General features: G+C 38.5%; 1 pseudogene; it reads left to right on the top strand.

Moving 5' to 3' along the window:
- Positions 1-20,919, top strand: part of LOC149216311 (large ribosomal subunit protein mL101 (rPPR4)-like) — a 111,021-nt pseudogene extending 90,102 nt beyond the window's left edge.
- The last annotated feature ends 2,736 nt before the right edge of the window (positions 20,920-23,655 follow it).

The raw sequence follows: 23,655 nt of genomic DNA, 5'->3' as shown, positions 1-23,655 counted from the left end.
TAAATTTATCAAACTTAATCCATTAATTTTGTTCTCATCAGGAATTCCCCTTCTAAGTAGCACATTAGCAGCTTGCAACTTTTTAATTGGTAAATATTAGTATTATAATGTTGTTTGCAGTTTCTGTTCAAAATAGCAAAATTATAATGGCTTTTGATGTTCCTATGAGTGGGTCTGTTAATCACAGGCAAATTGATGGAAGTTTATAAAAATTGCTTGAAGATTTCGATTCTTACACCCATCATCTGCTGGAATCCTCGAAGAACAACACTGTAAGAGTTGGATTTCACATCAATCAACCAAAAATCAAGTACTTTCTGTCAATTCATTGGAAAAAAAACACAAGGAATGACAATGCCATCCAGTGCGATGGGAAATATGAAGTGAGAACTATGCTACACAACCTTAGGCCTTCATTCGAGAATTCTAAACTAGTTACAATGCATTTAATCACTGTAAATATCACACCAACTCTATGTCTCGTATTCAAATAATTCAGAACTTATGATTGAAATAACACACTTGCTATGTATTGCATTTAAGATGTCATATTATATTGAGAAAACGACCATATATATACTTGTGCCAGAAACAAAAGCCATACAAATTTAATGAATAAATTCAGGAGGGTAAAATAAAAGAATTGTAATGCCAATCCAATCGCTGCCCAATCCAATAGGATCGGCAATTCCTCCAAGGACTAGAAGAATCACACTTAATGAAAACGCCCTAGGTTTATATAAAAATTGATAAGCTTAGTAGAAATTGATTTTCAAACCCTTATGGTTTATAGTTGACAAAGAATAGAAGCAACAATACAATTGTTTTGGGCATGAACTTGCACCCGAAAATCATCCATATATATGACAACAAACACTCCTAGAATCTGCAACAAGAAATTTGTTATTTATACGTAGCTCAAAACTAGAGATGCACAGAATAGTTTGTTTGCAAGTATGGGAAAAGAATTATGGGGATAAAATAAGTAACCTATTTACTCACTTGAGGCAAGTTGGTTACATAGAATGAAAAACCTTTTATTGGATTCCCATATATTGTTATCTTCTCAATTGGGGCAAGCATGTTTGGTAGCAACATTGTTGTATTAGATGCAGTGTTGTGTAAATATACAACCATTGCTAATATGAAGCTCAGGGTTAACAATCAAAGTCATTCAAGCAATTGCATTTTTTTATAATCGATCCATTGAGCGTACCATTACCTTTTCAGAATTGCTACTCCATATCTTTTCAACATTATGAAGGTACAGACTCTGTAATCCAACCATTACTGCCGAGATTACCATATATAATGTTGTGAGTTTTGAGTTCTTTAATTGTGCTCACACGAATAGGAACAAGACAAAAGTTATTGAAACAATAGTAAAAAAAATCACAAGAGTCCAATCCCAATCTGCCTAATCATGCGAGTCAGCTTAACAATTAGGAAATAAACCATATTTAAATTTAATGTGTTCTTTTTTTGGTTTGAAACTGAAAATACATTCAATTTTTTTCTATAGCATTTGTTAGAGCATGTATAAGATGAAATTTTGGAAAGAATTAATGGACATGAGCAAATTCAACTGTTTGAAAGTCTTCATTGTTCAATAAAACACACCGACATACATTTGTAGGAGAGTTGAACATGATTCCACCTTGCATGAATAATACTAAATAGGTAAAGATTATAAAACTGATTAGGATTCAACAAGGCTGCATGTTGCATTAATAATGAAATAGAAAGAAAACAGGGAGAAGGTTGTCATTAGAAGCAAAACATGGGGAAATTTGGTTTGCATAGTCCTTTCATGAATATATCACAAAAGCTAAAACTGGTTGTGATGCATTAGAAACACAGTCATGGTGTTGTGAAAGGTTGCAAAAGTAAGTACTCATACTTATTTGGGCAGCATATCCATGCAATTGTTCTTTTTCAAGAAAGAGTAAACATGTGCATAGAAACCTCTTGATTACCATTTAAAGTGAAATGTACAGTAGAAGAGGTTCATTGGAAATGCATTTAGATTGATGGGTGGAGAAGAAAATTGTTGGGAAGTATGCTCCGTTCCATATTGATTTCAAGAATTTAATTGTTGGATATCTTTTCCATATAAATTTGGGGACTATAATTGTTGGCTATCCTTGACATGAAAAAGCAGACACACATATTCTATTTAAGAATGGAAAATTTTGTTGGCAAATAGACAAGGAAACAGGGAAAGAAAGGGAGCACGAATGTGTAGAATTCCCCACTGTAGATCAACAGGCTATGCAATATACTAAAGCAAAATACCATATCTACTTCTACAACAAACTTTCCGAAGCTTAATCGAATATGAGCAAGATCAAATAGAACACATATAACTGAGAATGAGAAAGAAATCACATTTGAACATAGAAGAATACTCTAGGGAAAGCCTCAGCCTAAAACCCCAATCTCTGTAATATCATACAAGTGGAAATATGTTCAGATTACACAAATCTTCAGCTCACAAGCCATCCATCTCTCAGCACAATCGAAAAATACAACCCACAGACTGAATAAACACAACATATGCCTTCCTCCAACCCTCCAAGCCTCCTATTTCCTTGTGCAATTTCTCTTGGGGCCCAATGCTGCCACCTATGTGAATTGGCCTCATCACACAACCATCAAACTCAAAAGTAATTGCACAATCTCCAAGGAATGAATTCCTTCTGCATGCAAGAGATATCCTCCAAGGAATATTCCTGCAACTGATGGTACATTGTCCCATCACCAGATCTCAACTGGGTATCTGACTGAACTGACATTAATGAGTTATTTATGAGAGAATATTCAGTTATTTGAAGTGCAACAGTTACATGCATGCATGCATTAACTAACTGAACTCACAATCAGTTCCACAAACCATTGTAACTAATCTAACTGGACTTAACACAGATAATTGAGCTAACTAATTACAACTGAAAGTACAACTCATCCTGATCTCCTTTAATCAAGGGATAACTTCCTCAATCAATGGAGAAACTGTTGCATGTCTTCACATAAACTTCATGTTTGATTTCCTACAACTAATTAACTCAAGATGAAAAAAAAAAATTACAAACAGCTGCTAAGATCAAATTCGAATTTTACTTCTCAATTTTAGTTCAAGGACTAACTAAAATTGGAAGGTATCCCGAAATGCTATTTATAATAGTGCTATTTTTAGCATTTCTTGTTGTTATTTTCAACACTCCCTCTCAACAAGAAAGGGATCATGAGTAACCCCAATCCTGTCTCTGTGGAACTCGAACTTGCATTTTGGCAATGCCTTAGTCAAAATATCTGCATCCTGTTCCTCGGTCGAAACATATAACAACAACATGATCCTCTTGACCACACAATCTCGAAGATGGTGATACCGGATATCAATGTTCTTGGACCTGATATGAAAAACTGGATTCTCAAAGAGTTTGATACAACTCTAATTATCGCAGTAGATCACAGTTGGATCCATCCTCTGACCAAACAATCCCACTAGAATCTTCGGCATCCAAATGGCCTCACATGCAACCTGACTGGCAGCCATGTATTCAGCCTCTGTTGAGCTAAGTGCAACTGACCTCTGTTTCCTGCTGTACTAGGAAACTACAGCTGAACCAAGGTTGAAGATTTCTCCGGAAATGCTCTTCCGGTCTGATGGACTCCTTGCCCAATCCGCATCTGTGAAGCCCTGAAGCTTCAATCCCTCTGTCCATCTGTACCACAATCCAAACTGAGATGTGCCTTTGAGGTATCTCAACACATGCTTCGTTGCCTTCCAAAACAGCTTGGTAGGCTGAACCATAGCTTGACTTAGTTGGTTCACTGCAAAGCATAAGTTTGGTCGTGTGTTCACTAGTTACATAAGTGAACCCACAAGTTGCTCATAAATAGTAGCAGCTACTACCTCACCTGAAGTAGCATCCTCCTTCCTCCAGTTCCCAGCTAGAGGAGTCTGCATGGGCTTGCAATTCTCCATGTGGAACCACCTGAGTATCTCATTGGCATACTTGCCTTGAGACACAAAAACTTCTTCATCCTTCTGCCACACTTCCATGCCTAGAAAGTAGTGTATAAGACCCTTGTATTTCATCTTGAACTCTCTTGCAAGGTCCTCCTTGCAAGACTGGATCAGTTGATCATCACCTGTCAAAATCAGATCATCGACATAAAGAACAATGATCAATGGCTTACCTTCTACCATGATGTGGTAAAGGTTCGCATCTTCTTCACTCTTGGTGAATCCCAACCCGCTAAAATAGTTGTCGATCCTAGTGTACCAAGCATGGGATGCTTGCTTCAGCCTATACAAAGCCCTCTTGAGTCGGCACACATGCGACTCACGATCAAAGGTCTCGAAACCTTCTAGTTGCTCAATGTACACCTCCTCCTCAATCTTCCCATTGAGGAATGTTGTCTTCACGTCCATCTGATGGATCTTCCAACCCATCTGAGCTGATAGTGCCAACATCGATATGATAGATGAGTACCTTGCTACAGGAGAAAAGGTATCATCGTAGTCGATCCCCTCGATCTATGAGAAACCACGGGCAACAAACCTTTCCTTATGTTTCTCAACAATGCCATTAGTTGCCTTCTTTACCTTGTAAAGCCATCTGGAACTCACCATTGACTTGTCTTGAGGTCTTGGGACAACATCCCAAACACAGTTTCGAAAGATGGAGTCGTACTCTTCCACCATTGCATCAACCCAGACTGGTTGCTGCACTTCCTCCTCGAATGAGGAAGGCTCAGACTCTACACACTCCCCAACTAGGGCCATGTAACCAGTGTACCTGTCGGGCGACCTCCTCTATCTGTGCTGAGAAGATGGCTATCCCACATTCTCCCGCGCATCCAGCATCAACCTATCAGCTTCCCTTGAGCATTTTCGCCCATCTCTGGAAGTCTCAGCATGAGTGGATGTCTCCACTCCCAGATCCTCTGCATGCGACTGCTCCGCATCAATCTGAGGATCCTCCTCCTTAGGAACTGAAAGTTCCTCATCTGCATGCAACTTGAGCTCCCTCTCAAGTGATACTCGCATGGATTTCTTCTCGTCGAACTTTTGCATACCACTTTCCTCTGACTGGTAGGCAGGAACACCTGATAGTTGTGGGGTGTATCCATGTACCCCACAAGTATTCCCAACTCAACTGTTGGATCTAGCTTCTTCCGGGCATCTTTGGTCACATGGCAATAAACCAATGATCCAAAGATTTGGAGATGACTCAAATCTGTTCGCTTCCTAGAAAAAGCCTCCACAGGTGTCTTCTTTCCCAATATACGGTGCGGGCTTCTATTCTGCAAGTATACTGTTGTATTACATGCCTCAGCCCACAAATGCAGTGGTAGGCTTTGGTCATGAAACATCGCTCGAGCTACTCCCACAGTTGATCTATTCTTCCTTTCGTCTACCCCATTCTGTTGTGGGTTGTGGGGTGCCGTCAACTCCCATTTAATTCCTTTTACAGTGCAGAAGTCCTTAAACTGTTGGGAGACATACTCTCCACCATTGTCGCTACGCAAGGCTTTTATTTTCTTTCCAAATTATGTCTTTGCCAAGGCTTTAAACTCACAAAACCTCAAGAAGGTTTGATCCTTCTTTTGCATAAAGTAGATCCAACATCTACGAGAAAAATCATTAATGAAAATAACATAGTACCTTTGTTTAGCAGTGGAGGCTGTAGAGAATTGTCCATAAACATCTGTGTGAACTCGCCCCAGGATTGCTCCAGCTCTACTGTCTCGATCCTCAAAGGAATATTTTGCATACTTACCCAAGGTACAACCTTTGCATGTATCCGTCTGCTCCAGTTTTCCCTTTGGAAGTCCGGTAGAAATCTGTTGCATGATCTTCAGGGCTCCATGGTGAAAGTTGCCCAATATTCTATGCCATAGCTCGCCAACATCTTGGCTCTACACCATCTCAGCTTTGGAACTCAATGCAAAACAGTCGTCTACCTTCAGCTTTTAGAGATTCTTTACTCGAATCCCGATCCTCTTGGTATATCCAGTGCTGATATGCCTCAGGAATACCTTTCCTTTACTAAATACAACATCATAGCCTTTATCTTCTAGCATAGCGATGGACACAAGATTCTTCTTCAGACCTAGTATATACTTTACATTAGTCAGGGTGAGGGGAGCTCCATGCTCCCTCTAAAACACAACCGTACCCTCACCTAAAACACGGTACTTTCCATCATCGCCCATCACGATCCACATCTGGAGATCCTTCTCCTCCAAGGTACTGAAAAGATTCTTGTCACCTGACATGTGGAATGAAGCTCCACTATCCAAGTACCAAACACATCGCACCATGGATGAAACCATGCATGTGATAAGAGAGAAATCCAACTCAAACTGTGAGGCCAGTGCCTCACCATCAGATCCCTTCTTGGATTTCTTCTGTGGACAATTTGTAGCATAATGGCCCACTTCATGACAATGAAAGAATCACACTTTCGATTTGTCAAACTTCTTCCCACCATGGGAAGAACTGGATTTGGAATGGGATGCCTTCCCTTTCCCCTTCCTCGCCTTACTCGCTAAGGCTAGATTTTCCTCATCATCTTGCTTTGATGAGGATCCATATCTGGTGCTTCTTCTTATCTCCTCTTGCATCAGATCTGACCAAAGTCATTCCCAATCTGACAGTTTTTCTCTTCCATTTACCGAGTCTTGGTAGTTATGCCAGCTCTTTGGAAGACCGATAAGCACAAGACTCACCATGTCACCATCGGCTGTCGTGATCCCTACACTTCCAAGCTCATCCTTGCAAGTGGTAAGCTTGTTCAGATATGTAGAGATTGTGTCTCCCTTTTAACACTTGATTTTCCGAAGCTTGCCTTTCAGCGCCAGCTTCCTCTGATCGCTGCTGTTCTGGTATAGATCTTTCAATGTTTTCCACGTTGAAAACGATGTCTCCTTCCCATGGAGACTTGAGACTATGTGGTCTTGAAATCCCTCTAAAAGGATTCTCCTTTCTCTAGCCACACATTTCTTCCATTCTGCCAATTCTGTAGCATCAGCCACTGCCAGCTTGGGGACTTCTTGATCAATGAAGCCCTTTAGACTGTTATCCTCTAATATTGCTTCCATGCGATCCTTCCAGGCTATATAATTCGAGTCGCCATCAAGGGCATACTCTAGTCTTAAACCGTTGAACGCTATTGGTGAAATTGAGATGTGATAAGAACTCGATTTCTATACTCAGGAACCTAAAACTTCGAACTTCTCCCTTCTTGTATACTATTCTCTCCTTTGATCACCTTTGCTCCGATACCATGTAGAAATTCCCACTGTAGATCAACATATTATGCAATATACTAAAGCAAAATACCAGATCTACTTCTACAACAAACTTGCGGAAGCTTAATCGAATATGAGCAAGATCAAATAGAACACATATCACTGAGAATGAGAAAGCAATCACACATGAAAACAGAAGAATACTCTGGGGAAAGCCTCAGCCTAAAACCTCAATCTCTGTAATATCATACAAGTGGAAATATGTTTAGATTACACAAAGCTTCAGCTCACAAGCCATCCAACTCTTAGCACAATCGAACAATACAACTCATAGACTGAATAGACACAACATATGCCTTCCTCCATCCCTCCAAGCCTCCTATTTCCTTGCACAGTTTCTCTTGGGGTCTAATGTTGCCACCTGTGTGAATTGGCCTCATCACATAACCATCAAACTCAAAAGTAACTGCGTAATCTCCAAGGAATGAATTCCTTCTGCATGCAAGAGATATCCTCCAACGAATATTCCTGCAACTAATAGTACATTGTCCCATCATGAGATCTCAATTGGGTCTCTGACTAAATTGACATGCATGAGTTATTGATGAGAGAATATTCAGTTATCTGAAGTGCAACAGTTACATGCATGCATGCATTAACTAACTGAACTCACAATCAGTTCCACAAATTTTTGGAACTAATCTAAATGGACTTAACTCAGATAACTGAGCAAACTAATTACAACTCAAAGTACAACTCATGCTGATTTCCTTTAATCAAGGGATAACTTCCTCAATCAATGGAGAAACTGTTGCATGTCTTCACATAGACTTCATGTTTGATTTCCTAAAACTAATTAACTCAAGATGAATTAATTAATTATTTTACAAACAACTGCTAAGATCAAATTTGAATTTTACTTCTCAATTTTAGTTCAAGGACTAACTAAAATTGGAAGGTATCTCGAAATTCTATTTATAGCAGTGCTATTTTTAGCATTTCTTGTTGCTATTTTCAACAGAATGTCCATGCAAGTATGGGACTATTCTATAAGAGTTATTGTAGAGTGAGTAAAATTTGACCAAAAAACATGTATTGTTTGCTATAACAGTAGAATTATGTAGCAGAGTGGGGAAGAAAGATTGAAGACCTTCAACCAAAGTGCATGTTGATTTTGATTGTTTTTCTTGTAGGGAAAATGCCTAGTCGTAAATACAAGGCGATGTGTGGCATCTACAACACCATTCGATATTTAGAATTGGTACATGATCAAGGTAATATATGTTAAGTTTCCTGTTTGCATCCCTTTCATGTACATGGATGAGGACATGCATGAAGTATTTAATCCTTTTAAGTAGTTGGAGAGTTGGGCGCACTTGATACAGTGGAATAGTACGAGAACGTAGGAATTGGGCTTGTATATCCAAAAGAGAAGCCTCTTGTTCATGTATTTGATGGAAAAATGTTTAGAGTTGAGAAATATCGTGGATCCATATGTTTCTACAAACAAAGGGAAAGCATGTAAGTGAACATGTATAAATTCATTAATTGAAAGGGAAAGCATAGAAGAAAAAAATATGACTAACCTTTTGAAATTTAAAGTATAGTAGAAATAGAATAGATTAAAAAAACGTAGAGATTTGAAGGTGTTAACATGAGAGAATATATGAAACATTTGAAAGTGGAATGCAGAGGGAGGAAAGTAACCAAGAAGAGAAGGTCTCCAAGTAGGTCGATTCACAGATTTGGAGGCAAGGTATGCTTCTTATTTTTTCCTGTGAAGTACATATGGATTTTCTTGCATGCGTGTGTAGCGCGAGAAGGGGAAAGCTGTAGAGATGCAAAGATCATTCAACTATATAACTCTAACTATGGTTGTGAATGTAAGGCCCTAACGATCAATGTTGCCAATGTCGATTGTTGCATTTTGTAGTGTCCTGCCTTGTGATTTATGGATTGTTAGAGCCCATGCCATGCGAAGGGAAGTTGTCTTCGAGAACCCCTTGTTATGGGGGTGATGGGCACATATTTTGGATTTGAGCCGTCCCATGCTGGACCTTTGTAATGCATTAAATCAACCACAACAAATGAGGGAACTTATGAAGGGTGAGAACCAGTTGCGTAATGAATAGAGACAACTTTCCTGAGAGAACCATTCACAAAGCTTGCTTCAACCCACAAGTTACTTGTTAGAATGACAAGCGACCAATGTAGAGAAGCACTTGTGCAACAATTTATTCATCTTCCTAGTTGGAAGAGGGCATTTGTTTCCTTTGCTCGGCACAACATCGTGCAATAGGCGAATTCAATTTCTTGAGCATGGTTTTATTGTGTAGCGCAATAGATTCATTAGTTGCATAGAGGTGCATAGAATTGGAGAATGTTTCCATATCACCTTCTTGAAGATTGGATTTTAAGCGCATCATTAGTAAGTTCCAATCATCCAATGTGGGGGTTGCACTGCGAAGGTTGGAAAGGAGTTGCTGAAATGAAACCTGCACAGAACTTGTACCTTGTCGCCGGAAAATTTTAGAAAGCGCGACAATAGTATCGAAGCTCCGCCAAAGAGCATTGTCATGGGACCTGCCTACATACATTGGTGTATCTTTAATAGGTGGAAATTGGTCGAGGTCCCCCACAAGGATTATAGATCAGCCACCAAATGGAGTGTTTCTATTGGATGGGAAGGCCTCTTATAAATGTTCATCAATTTGAGCAAGCATTTTAGGACCAATGAAGCTCATTTCATCAATGAGAATGTATTTGACATCACGGAGTTGTTCTTGATGGTTTAGTAGGGATTGACCTTCCAAAGGGTGCATAAAGGAGATAGGGATGCAGGGGTCGGAGTGTATGGTTAGAGCATTGATGTGGAATGCCACAACACCGATTGGAGCAAGAAAGATCAGTGGGTTTTTTCCATTGGCAGAGTTGGTTAGGAAGGCATTTTTGAGGCAATCAATTAGGAAAGATTTGTTGGTGCCAATAGTGACTTGGATGAGCATCCTTAACGGTGTGGTGGAACCATTGTTGGATAAGTGGGAGAAAATGATATTAAATTCCATGAGCTAGCTTGGGGACAAGGAGGAAAGGGAATGTGGATTTGGAGAGGGAATTGGGTGGAGTGTTGTGGAAGAATGGTTGAATTCTATGAAGCTAATGGCCGTTTCTTGAAAGTACAAAGGGATAAGAGAGTGGTCCTAATTATGGGTTGTATCAAAGTCATGATGGCTAAGCATGTCAAGCTCATCAAGGAGGATGTTGTTACCTGGGTGGATTTGAGAGAGGAATGGCCATTCTTCCATGTCTATGGTGGGGGTGGGGGGGGTGGGGTTGCATTGCATCTAGGAGGGATCATCAATGTCATACAGGGGGGTGGTTCTAAAGGAGCCTAGTGAACATGTCATGCTTGATACATGTTGGCAATTTTCTCCCAATGAGAAACAATTGCCTCATCGGTTTCGTGAATGTCGTCAGACAATCTATGAAAAGAGTAGTACAAGAGTAGGTCACTCCAGCAAAAGTCAACATAGGATGTTGAATCTTTATTTGGGATTGCAGTGTACCGAGGAATGACACACAAAACCATGGGAGGGAAAATGTGCTTCCATGACAATGTTTTCTGGCGGGAGGAGAATGACCAGCCTCGTGTGAATTCAATAAGAGGCAATGACTCTAGTGAATGAGGTCTTTGGATGTATGAGGTGATGAAGGTTGTTGTTGGAAGATGGGCATCAAAGTTTTTTAAAACATGTCGGAAAAAAAATAAAAAATAAAAAAATAAAAATAAAAAATAAAAAAATTAACATTGAGGGAGACAAAAAAATGGTTGCATTGGATTAGAGGGAGTTTTTGGAGCAGATGACATGTTTCTTGTGCACCAATGTCCCTATCAGAAAAAGTTCAGTCATGAGTTTGCGGATGACAAACACGGCAGGCGTGTCAAGGGGGAACTTTGCGAAAGTCATGCAAGCATTTGGTAATAAATTTCGGATTTTCCTCTACTTTCGCCGCATACTTTGCAATGTAGCTCAATATAGCATGGCATGACAAAACCAATTGGAAGTCAATGTTGGCCCTCCAAATTGCAAGCATATGAGATTTGTGCACATTTAGATTGTTGTCATTTCTAGCAGGAGTGTACGTTTTCTACCCAAAAGCATTGATCTGTAGAGAAATATTTTAACACAATTCCCAAGGGGCTCCATAGCGGTAAACAATAGAGTTATTTTTTTGTGAAGACATGTAGAGGAATGATAGTTTGGGTGCCTTTGGACGTAGTTCACAAGTTCCTCATAGTCTCAGAGTTCATTTAATGTTTCATTTGTCGCAAGAAGGTAGGGATCGCGTATAAATGAGTGATGTATTCCAGGAATCCTGTTCTGGAGAGGTCGAGGGTTCCAAGCGGTGATGTAAGTATCGAAAAATGTTTTTGCCACACGAACGTTCACAACATTAGCCTAGTCAAGGCCACCCACATTACATGCATCTTTGAACTATAGAAATCCATGTACATGTGCAAATCCTCTATGTTTCCATTCATACCTCAGTAACAAAGACGAAAAAAAAGTAAGAGGGATGCATGAAAAGGAAAAGTGAAAAAAAGAAAAGTAAAGGGAAAGAAATGGTAGAGCCATACCTGCACTAAAAGTCCTTTACAAGGAATCCTTTTAGTATAACCTCTTCTAAGAAGATTGTAAATCTGCAATGGATGTATCGAGATGCACGATGTGGGTTTGAAACAATGTTTTGGATTCTCCATTGAGATTGATCTTGTGCATTAGACGGAGGATAGGAAGGCATGGACATATGCAAGTCATGCCATTTGGTATCAGTTGCACTTAGTGTGAAGAAGAAGGTAGGGTTACCATGTTGAATGATCATGTCGCTTATCTCCCCTCTAGCCCTAGTTCAAAAAGAATGACTCCCGCGAAGGGATGAGCCGAAGCGCATAATCTGGTTTTGAATTATCAAAGGCAGACACTACTGAAGGTGGAGATGAAGGTTTGCTACGATTGTTGGTAGGGTATTTGCAAGGCCCCTTTTAATGAAGACAAAAGCAGTTTCCTGGCTTCGATGGCACATGATAAGGTTGTATAGGTAATAGCGAAACCTAGGATGTTGGCCAAATCGATTCTCGTGGAAGTGCTTTAGATGCAAAGCATATTCTTGCATATCAACTTTTTCAATTCTTGGTTGGTTAATAAGGGCAGTTCTTGTGGGGAAGAGGGTGGGGAAGGCCATGGATAAGAGGCCCCCTATGTTGTATTCGTTGAATGGAGAAAGGTCAAAGATGGGCCATTCAAGTGAATAGGTAGGTGTGGAATTGGAGGATTCAATGCAGGCAATTATCTCATCAATTTTTGTATGAGAATTTGGTAGAATTGCAACAAAGAAGGATGGTTGAAGGTTAGATGGGTTTGGGAGGAGAAGTTCATGGTTAATATTTTCAGAGAGGGCTTCTTGGGGTCCAAGGGAGTTGGGGGAGAGATGGCGTAACATACAAGAAAGGTCTAAAGGGGAATCAAGCAAAGAGGAAAGTGCAGGCGGGTTATTTTGTAAGTATTTGTAGTATGGGTCATTTGCTAACTTGAACTGCAAAGCCGAGAGAACATGTGATCTGCTGACAAAGAATTCATAGGATATGTTGTCATTTTTGGTTTTATTTACAACAAGGATGTCTATTTCTGAGAGCATGCAAGGAAGGGAGGTGACAATGTTAGTTATATCTTGAGGGAAGATAATAGTATGGCCAAAATATTTGTATTTCCCTCCACGTGCATGTGTTACTTTAAGAACGAGGTTGACACAGGCAATAAGCATCTCTTCAAATTGAGTTAGGAAAGCGAGGACATGTGGTTTGTTTCCTAGGTCCATGTTGTTTGATGAGGAGAAGCAATGGATAGTTCACTTAGAGGCACAACAAGAACAAACAACTTTGGCATTTTTTTCATGGATGCGTAAGCTTCATGACAAGTGGAGAAAACTTGTATGGGGCTAAGTGCATCAATTATTTCATGAAAGTGACGATGTGCATGATGGAGATGGTTGTTGGGGAATTGATGAGGAGTTGAAGAGGAAGACGCATGGTGGGATGACTGCACATGGAAAGTGGGAGGTTACAAAAGGGCATTGGTTGGAATTGAAGAGGAAGCCACATGGGGGGATGATTGCATATCAAAAGTAGGAGGTGACGAAAGAGCATCGATTGGAATTGATTAGGAAGCAAGTGTACATGGAAGGGAAATCAAAAGACTTTGGGTGGATGATTGGGGATGGAGACAAACCTGGGAAGGAAGACCAGTTTGGTTTGGGTTGATTTGAGAGGGAAATTTTTATTAAGGATTGTTGTAGAGAAGATGATGACGTGCATTTATTCTATCCTTGTTAAGTGCATAGTGGCATCGTCGTTGTTCCTTATGTGCACTATTTTCTAAGGTGGGTTGCATAGATGTTTCAAACAAGAAAAGTTGTCTCAACATCTGAGGTGTAAGTGAAGTAGGAGAAACAAGAAGTAAAGCATGCATGACAAGTTTTTCTGTTTTTATCTTCCTGCTTGTTTAAAGTTGTGTTTATTTTCTTTTATTTTTTCTTTTTGTTTTGCATTACAAAGTATAGTAACATATATATGGTGCGAGTGTTGCTTTTAGGGAAATTATATGCATTATCTAACGTGATGAATGCGAATTGCAAGTGCAGTACGAAGACGAGAGCGAATGATATTTGTTTTGTTTTGTTGTTGGACTTGTTCGAAGTAAAGTAATCCATCCTGGGCTGTTCAAATTATTATTAGTAACTGTAAACACAACCACATGATGCATATTTGGCCTAGACTAAAGGAAGCCCATTTGTGCATGTGACCATAATTAGAAGCATTAAGTGAGTATTGTTTTTCATATATAGCATATCATATTTATATGTGCATTTGAATAATGTGTGTGTTGCAAAGAAGCTTACATGGTGAACAAGGATTGTGAAAAGCAAGTGAGCGAATGATCATGTATATAGAAGACACATTACAAGTGAGAAAATGGGCATTTATGCATGCGAGAAAAAAAAAAACAAGTGGCCACCCATTTGTTCATGAGAACCAATACAATTGAGAGAGGGTGAATATAGTTATGAGAAAGCAGTACAAAAGGACGAAGCATTGTTGAAGATGACGTCTAGAAAAGAAATTAAAGATCAAATTGCAGACAAGAGGGTTCAACAACATGTAAAAGGGCAAGTGGGGATTAATGAGAGTGATGTGTGGAAAAGGAGTTGGCAATCATGAAAGGGAGGGGCATAATAGGGAAAGTGTTCACAAGGTGAAGGATGGGCATCAATGGAGAAGGAGGAGGGGAGATTATGAGAAGAAAAGTGTTAAAGGGAAAGGGTGTATAAAGTAAGATATGGGGAATAGCGAGGGAGAGGGGAGAAAGGTATGTTTATAGGCAACGAGAATTTTTTTTTTTTATTTTTTTTTTGTTTATTTATTTTTTTTTTTTTCTGGGGGGGAGGAGTGGGTTGATGGTCTTAGAGGAGGAGAGTGGACATGGAGGCGTAAGGGATTTCTTCAGAGTGCATGAGGGTTGGGCAGAGGCGTTCAACACCGTTGAAAGTGTTTGTTTTGATAGCTAGCATGAAGAGGAATATACGTGACGTGACCCCATTGGATATGTCTCTGACAACTTCTGGCTCGTTTGAAAGGAGGAAAAGGTCCTTTGCAGATATGCCCAAAAGGCCATGGGCAGCATTGTCGAAAGCAACCACATTTTCAAGTTGGCCAGTGTGGTCATGCAATTCAAACAGGAGCACATAGCGATAGTCACATTCGAGGAAGGAGCCTTCACATTTTGAATAATTCCATGTGTTGTCAGGTTACTGCAAAACTTTTTTTCATGCTTTTCATCACATCAATGGTAAGGGGGCATGCAAGGAAGTAGAAGTCATCCAAGTTAATTGTTGTAATAGTAGCACAGAGGAAAACCCATGCAGACGTTTCACCGGGGGGCATTGCAAGAATGTCAGAAATTGTTTTTGTTTGCATGGGCCTATTGGGTGTGCTAATGTATTTATGGCTGAGTGATGACGAGGAAGATTTGATGCCTTCTTCTTGAAACCATTGCTTGAGTTTATGTGTTTCAGAGATATCCAGATCTAAAAGAAGGAAAGTCATTAGGATAGTTCTAATAGTTTGCCCATTGAACTTGACAAGACGAACCCCTCTGATTGTAAGGACTGGAACCGTACATTCCATGCGGAGTTTGGAGAGTGCTCGTCCTTCAGTGTGGTAGTGTTCTCCCCACAAGCTGACATCAATGCTGCTACTAGACATGTTGTTTAGGGAAATAGTTTGTCTGGGAGTTTCGAATCCATCACGTCAACAAACGATAGAGGCAGGAGAGGTCGAGCTGATGACACCAATAACATCAAAAAATGAGTCGAGAGATGCAAGTTCGAGTGAACTTATTGGCACAAATGGAAGGTATGGGAAGGTATTATTTGATCTCCATCTAAAAGGTGAGATACATTTGATGTGGAGAAGAGGAGGATTTCAAACAAGTGTTTAAAATGGTTGTACAAAAGGTTCAAGATCTTTATGGAGCCATTTGAAATTATGTAGATATGGCCAAGCTAGATGAGACCATGTAGTGATTCTACCAATTCACTGAATGTGGATACATGGATTTCATCGCCGTCACGATCAACGAGGTCAAACCCAAAGGATTTCCCAAAGCTGCATGCATTAGTGTATGCCCGAAGGGGTGTTTTTGCGAGAACTCTAAATTGGATGGACCAAAATTTATGGGTTGGAGTAAGTGCCTTAAAAGGGAGAATTGTTGCAGATGAAGCGAGAAAATTTGTGAAGTTGGTAGATTCACTTTCAATGGGGGGTGTGGTTGATGAAAGGGAAGAGCCAGTGGATGAGGACGAGGTTGCATGGAGAATTTGTTCAGTGGAGAGAATAAGAGGGGTTGGCTTGCCGATCAAAGTTGCCACATAGAGGAGTATTTCAAGTTCGAGGACCGAAAGCGACCTACAAGAAAGAGCATATGTGAGCATAGAGGGGAAGTAAAACACTATAAAAGCAAATAGATTATAAAGCAGACATAAAAGGAGAGGAAAGGGAGGGAGGATTGGGCAAGATTCCTGATGTGCAACATACATAGTATGATGTGCATATGTGCATGAGCATTTGTCTAAGAGCACAATAGAGCCTATTTGCAAGTATCCATTTTTTGCAAGGGAATCATGTGAAGAAAGAAGCAAGACCGGAACACCATTAGAAAAGGAGACATGGTAGCGAGGGGTTGACGTCCTAGCAGGGTGTATTTCTTTGACAACAATGACTTGGAGGATTGGTTGCATCCTAGAGCTAGCGAACAACAATGAAAGTGCATTGGTAGTCAAGGTCGGTTCCATGGTGATACAACATTGTTGTCGAAAGAAAGATGCTACAAGAGAATATCAATTTTAAGTGTACAAAAGTGAAGAACAATTTGTGTAGTAAAAAATAAAGGAAAAGGCTAAAGAACAATATAAATTATGAGGGGGAAGAAAAAGCAGGCAAGAACAAGTGTGCTACAAGAAACAAATAGATAGCTAGACTATTGTCCTTATGATTTGCGTAATTTGCATGTGGAAAAGTTAAATGTTTCATGGGTAAGAAAACAAAGCAAGAAGAAAACAAAACCCACCATGATTTTTTTTATTTGTTGAGAGAAGGACAATTTTGGAAGGAAGAGATGAATGGGCAGGAAATTTCAATGAGATGCCTAGAAAACATTGAGGGCTTGTTCAAACAAAGAGGTTTGGTAGTAGCAAGGCAAAGTAGGAAGCATTGTTTTGATTATGGTTTTTGTGTGTAAATCAAAGTGTCTTTCTGGATTTATGGAAATTACAATTTTTCACCCTATTCATGAGACCTTGAAACTTTTCAGATGAAATGGATCTATGGATGCAAGCAAATAACATTAGTAAAAAAAGAAAGATAGGCTAGGTTGTTGTATGTGAGAGAAAATGACTGACTATATTAAAAATAAAAGAGCATGTGCCATTCTGGGAATAAAAAATGTGAGAAGGAAAATAGAGGGTACAAACAAGGGAATAAGATGTGTTTTCAGACAACATGTAACACTAGTTAGATAGCAACCACAAATAGTGTAACATAATAAGAGATAACAATCATAAAGGAAAAAATTCCAAAATAGGGGAAAAGCAATGTTAAACTAATTTCCTAAGGATAGGAAAAATGTACATGCATATATGTCAACATCAAAAAAACAATGCAATAAAGAGGAAAATCCAAATATCTTTACCACTCGGAAAGGAAAAGGACAAATATCCTGCCAGGTCAAAACATATTTGTGTTAGGTAAGTGGTATTTAAATATGACAAGGAAAATGACTAAACTAGCTTGGCCAATTAATGCATCTAATTGAAACATTTGTAAAATACCGTGAATCATTTGCAAAGTAGCAACAAATTGTTCCTCCAAAATAAGTGAAGTTATAAAAGAACAATATGAAGAGGGTTCAACTATATGAAAAGGGGAATAGAAAAATTCCTTGTCCAACAAAGTGTGCTAACTGTCAAGCTAGCAACAAGATGTGAGGAACTTTTTAAATAGTAGAGTGATGAAGGAGGACATATTAGCCTTTTAGAATCACATGGAAGAGGAAGACAGTGGCAAGTCACTTGGGAGTTTTTCTCATATGTATGAAAAATGCAATGTCTAATGTCATTATTGTAGAAGGTTTGAACCGTATGCATATGAACGTAGGAAAAAAATGGTATGGATAAATGAAATGCAAATTTCATTAAGGAAAATTTTTAAAAAATAAGTGAAGAGAATCAATTTTTGTTGCAATATAGCATAAGAAAGAAATAAAGGGGTATGGTACGTAATGCTGGTTGTAGCAACTATTACTGAAAATATGAGGTGAGAATGTGAAATAACAACAAAGTATCAAGCATGAGTAAAGAAGTATCAATGGTTTAAAACATACCGCATTAGTATGGATTAGTAGTTGAAAACAAAATTTGTATGGTAGTGTAGGGAATGAAGATGAAGTATACATAATTTGGCAATCTTATGAATTGGCATTTCCTATGCCAACAAATAGAAGCTATATATGCTTGGTTTCTTCATTGGTAAGGATGGGGGATCTTGAGGGAGTTGAGGCTTATGTTAGATAATCATTATTTGGGAAATCATTTGATGATACCATAGTATCCAATGTCCTCCTTGCTACTTATACCAGAAAAGATCTTGCAGTCAGCGATGATGTCTTAAAATGTTGTATATCTTGTTGTACTATTTTTAAGTATATCATGAATCAATACCCCAAATATTTCTTTTTTAAAATAATTACAATATTAATTTTATGAAAGACAAATATCAATAATTTTCAACCCTTGACAACTATCTCAAACTCTCTACTTATAAACCGAGAGTATATGATGCCAAAAGAGGGCTTTTTTCAACCCTTGTTAGCGATCTCGAACTCTCAACTTCTATGATAAATTTCTATCCTTGCAAGAATTTTGTTACCTGTAATAACTACTAGAAATAATTTGTTGCAAGATTTTAATAAATCCTCTCTCATGGCTCTTCAAATATTGCTTTAGATTTACAAGCAATCTGATCAATTCTAGATCTTCAATCCTCGCTTTCACCGGGCCACTCAAATTCTTTCAACAGGTCAAAGTTAACCTTAACTCTAATTCCTCTTGTGCTTTGTTTCCAGTTGTATGGTAATAGATCAGAGTTAACCTCTAATTATTCTTGTGCTATGTTTCTAGCTGTTAGGTAATAGGTCAGAGTTAACCTCTAATTCCTCTTGTGCTTTGGTTCTAATTATAGGGTGAAATTGGTAGCACAATTATTATAATTAGTTTAAGATTTAGACTTAATTATGTTTTAAAATATTACTATGACATTGGATTTAAATAGGCCCATTATCTTTGATATGTCATGGAGTAACTCTTGTGATTTTTAACACAGGATATGATCTAAAACATGATACATATGGATTTTTGATGGATATGGGGTTCAGAGAACATTTTGGTCTGTTTGTTTATCAACACGAATTCTTTCAGGTACGAACACTATGAATAATCCGTTTCAGAAATTTTCATTTGTCAATATGGAACAAAAGTGCAGAGAATATACACAGGTGAATCAGATTTATGTTTATCTCCATAGATCAGACACGAGTAATATGTTGTTCATCAGGGCTATTGTATTTAACAATTAGGAGACATGTCGTGACATGAGAAGCATGAACTTCCAATATTCACTAAGGCTAATCTTGTGTCTATTGTGACAAACACTTTGACTCTCTAGTCTCCCACACAATATCCCTGTGCCCAAAAAAACATAGTTGAACACTTTTGAGACATATTAGCATGATTGTTGCCACTGTTGGAAAGTTTGCAGGAAATTTCCATCTCCATTCTGGGGTACTACACAAATTGTCTACAAAGTTTGGAGATATTTTCCTATTACAACAAAGAGTGTTATGTTGAGATAACCTTTCTAGAGGATTTTCCAGTCATATTTCAGAGTAAGTGTTCAAGTTTTGAATATCCAAATGTACAATCAGGGTTTGTAAGGTAGCAGCACACATGATCCCATAAGAAATCTGTCACTATCAATATGAAGTGGTTGTAACATTCCCGGATCTTTAATGATCAAATGGAGCAATTTGAGAGGTGCCTCTCGCGATCTAAGGAATGAAGAAAAAATGCATCTCATTGGATGCATATTCTTATAACATTTGGATGAAAAGTTATGCGGCTTTGTCACACATGGATCAAGTGGAAGGGGTGTTGATTGAACTGGAGCTTGATGATAATATAGATCCAGATTTGGAATATTGACAGCACTATAGGAAGCATTTATATAAAGACCTAAGTCCTTGACAAATCATAATCTGCTTTGAAAACATTGGGGAAGACAATGATAGAAGTGGAGGTTAAGACAAAATGAAAGTATAAAGTTGCTTATGAGCATCTAATTAGTTTGTATAGCAAGCTAGGAAATAAAGATGAAGTAACAGAATCTTGAAATCTTATGAATTGGCATTTCCTATGTCAACAAATAAAAGCTATATATGCTTGGTTTCTTCATTGGTAAGGGCGGGGGATCTTGAGGGAGCTGAGGATTTTGTTAAAAAATGGTTATTTGTGAAATCATTTGATGATATCAAAGTATCCAATGTCCTCCTTGGTGCTTATACCAGACAAGGGTATTTGCAAAAAGCAGAAGTCTTCCTTCAACATATTATGAAGAATGGAGGCAAACCAAATGCCATTACCTGGGAAAGCCTTGTCGAGGCCTATATACATAGTGAACAAGTTCACAAAGCTATGGAGGCAATCACAAGATCTTTGTCAGTTGGACAAAATCATTGGCAACCAAAGTCTGAAAATGTGTTCGAAATTTTAAGACATTTTGAGAAGCAAGGTGATGTTAAAAGTGCAGAGGAATTTTTGAAGACTCTGAGAGGGGTGAAATTTGTGAGCACAAAAGTTTACAACTCTTTGCTTCACACATATCTTCGTGTTGATAAAGTTCCTTCCAGAATAGCAGAACTTATGATGGAAGATAATGTCAGTCCTGATGAAGAAACAGACACCCTTCTCAAACAAACGGATGAATCTTAAGAAGAGTTGGGCTTTTCAAATACTTGCAAGCACATGGACCATTACTTGGAGAAACTAACAGGGATCACATACAAGGCAATTATTCTTCAGAAGTTCTAGGTTCTGTTGAAATATTTATGTGTGAAAGAGAGGTTGCAAGAAAAACAAATGGTTTGCAGAGGCTTCGGTGTCTAAGCCTCATCTTTTTCCTAGAAGTATGTGTAAAAGAAGGCCACTTTAACATCGACTTAAATGTACCATAATCACGATGAAACACAAAAAAATGTTGAAGTTGTTGGGTAACGCAGGTGTGAAATTTTAATCCAGTAGGGTGAATCGAAACAGAGCAACAGAAAGATCGGCATTGAAAGAGACAAAAGGTACCTTGTGTTTTCGGAAAGCAAGAAAGCAAGCAGTCGGGCCGATGTTGTGAAACTTGAACTCCAACACTGCAGGTCTTCTTCCTATCAATTGGCTGGGTCATAAACTATTTGCAACCTGAAACATATTACATTATAAGAGTTTCTTTCTCTCCATGCTGGGATGGCGTGTGATAGAGTTTCTGTAGGTGGCTGAGACTTTGCTTGGACATAATCATCTTTAAGACCTTCTTTGCCTCCATACTAGTGTGATAGAGACACATGTATTCTGCAGGAAAATTAAATGTTTGTAAGAACTTATTTGCCTCTAAGCTGGGATGGCATGAAATTTATAGCAAACCACATGTCTCGGCGTCAAATTTCACTAATAATTCTTGAAATTTTGTACTTGTGCCCCAAACTTCTGCCAAAGAAACATTCATTCCAGGGAATGCTCGTCAAGATACAAGGTGTAGGTAACATTAATTTCAGGAGATGGTCGTCGATACGAAGTTGCAGGGAACATTAATTTCAGAGAATGCTCGTCAAGGTTCTAAGCTGTAGGTCTTTGTTCGAACATATTCACTCCCGTTGGCCTAGTGTACTAAAACCATGCCTTGCCAGTGTGCGAGAAAAGTATGTGGAAGGGAGAGGAGTATGGCCGACTGGTGTAGGTGGGCCTTGTGTAGAAATGTAGTTTGACAAATAGCAAGATGGAAGGGAAAACACATGTCGCGATTGTATTGGCCAGAAAGAATAAATCTAAGCATTTTGACTGGTTGGGTGAACAATGTTTGCCCACCCAAAACTAGCAAAAAAACACCTATCGTCGTAATTAACACTTCCATTCTTAACATTATTATGATAGAATTATACATAACAATAATTGTAATGAGTTGCTAGTCAAATTTGTATAGTTTTCGATAATAAACAAATGTTTTGTAATTATATATATATATATATATATATATATATAATATTTTTATAAAATTCATTATTTCTAATTTTCTATTAAATAAATACAATAAAATGAGATTTTTTAATGTAATTTTAATTGAAATTATCATTATAAAATATTTAATTAAAAAAAAAAAAAAACTTACTCGTTCAGGATACCGTAATTTAATGCAAATAATACTGAGATTAACTTTTTTTCAGAAGAAAAAGCTGTATATTACTTATATTATATATAGAAAAAAAACATGTACATTATGGAGAGATAGACATTATTTCCGGCCAAAAGGGAACTGGATGGAGCCCAACATCTCACAGAAACTTTTCAGAATATACATATTTCTTTTGATAGATCAAGTATGAGGACTAATGCAGAGAGATATTCAGACAAAAACATAATACTTGGCCATATGACAGTAATAATATGAACGGGATCATGAAACATACCAGAATAGGGACGACACTATATACCCGGCATGGAGAATGGCTGAATAAAGTATGTGATGGATTCTACAGTGATGCTCAGATGCCACATACCACATGGAGACTGCAAACCTTTCTTTGATAGCTCGTCCGCCACCTCATTTTGCAAATGCTTTATATGTGAGATAGGGAAGAGTGAAGGCTTCCATAATGTTGAAATCCTGCCCAGCCATCCAGAAAGACTGTCGTTTTTTATAGATTGTTTTCCGATTACATGCTCTATGATGATTTTGGAGTCACTGAAGATTTGGATTGGGCCAATATCCAAAAATGAGCAGAAAATGAGTAGACCATGTAGAGCCATGGCCTCAGCTTTGTTGTTAGTCCCTAGGCCACCGTTCCAAAAGATAGAATAATGCTGGTCCTTTGCAATGCAGATGTAAACACCACATGCACATTTGCCATCTTTTGCAGCACCGTCGAAGTGAGCCCGTGGGAGGATATGCTGTTGAGGGGCTGTAGCACTAGTCTGAGACTTCAATTGTAGGGGAATATATGGGAGGATTGATAAATAATAGGGGATAATTTTGTCGAATATGTGCCCGAAATCCTCCTTGCAATTTTGAAAAATTCTTTTGTTTCTCCACTTCCATACAAACCAGAAGACAATAAGTGGAATAGGCCACCAGGTGATTTTCTGGGAACCCCACTATTCAAATGTATCTATAATGGAAGACTGAGATATGACAGAAAATCCAAAGTGTGAAGCCAGCTGCTTCCATAGGATCTGAGTGAGGTGGCAGTTAAGAAAAATGTGCATGTTGTCTTCTATTTCAGATAGACAGATTGAGCAAATAGTTGGCCTGTGACAATTCCTTTTCTGTAGATTTTACCATGTAAGATTTTTATTATGAAATACTAACCATGAAAAAAAGTATAATTTTTAGTGGACAACCTGATTTCCAGAAAGTGTTGGGAAATATTTTCTGGGAGGCCTCCATTAGATCTTCAATCAAGGAGA

The sequence above is a fragment of the Pinus tabuliformis genome, chromosome 1_1 (genome assembly GCF_031772625.1).
Source record: "Pinus tabuliformis cultivar Carrire ecotype Pingquan chromosome 1_1, CPIR1, whole genome shotgun sequence".
Classification (NCBI taxonomy): Eukaryota; Viridiplantae; Streptophyta; class Pinopsida; order Pinales; family Pinaceae; genus Pinus; species Pinus tabuliformis.
This window is presented reverse-complemented; position numbering and strand designations above follow the sequence as displayed.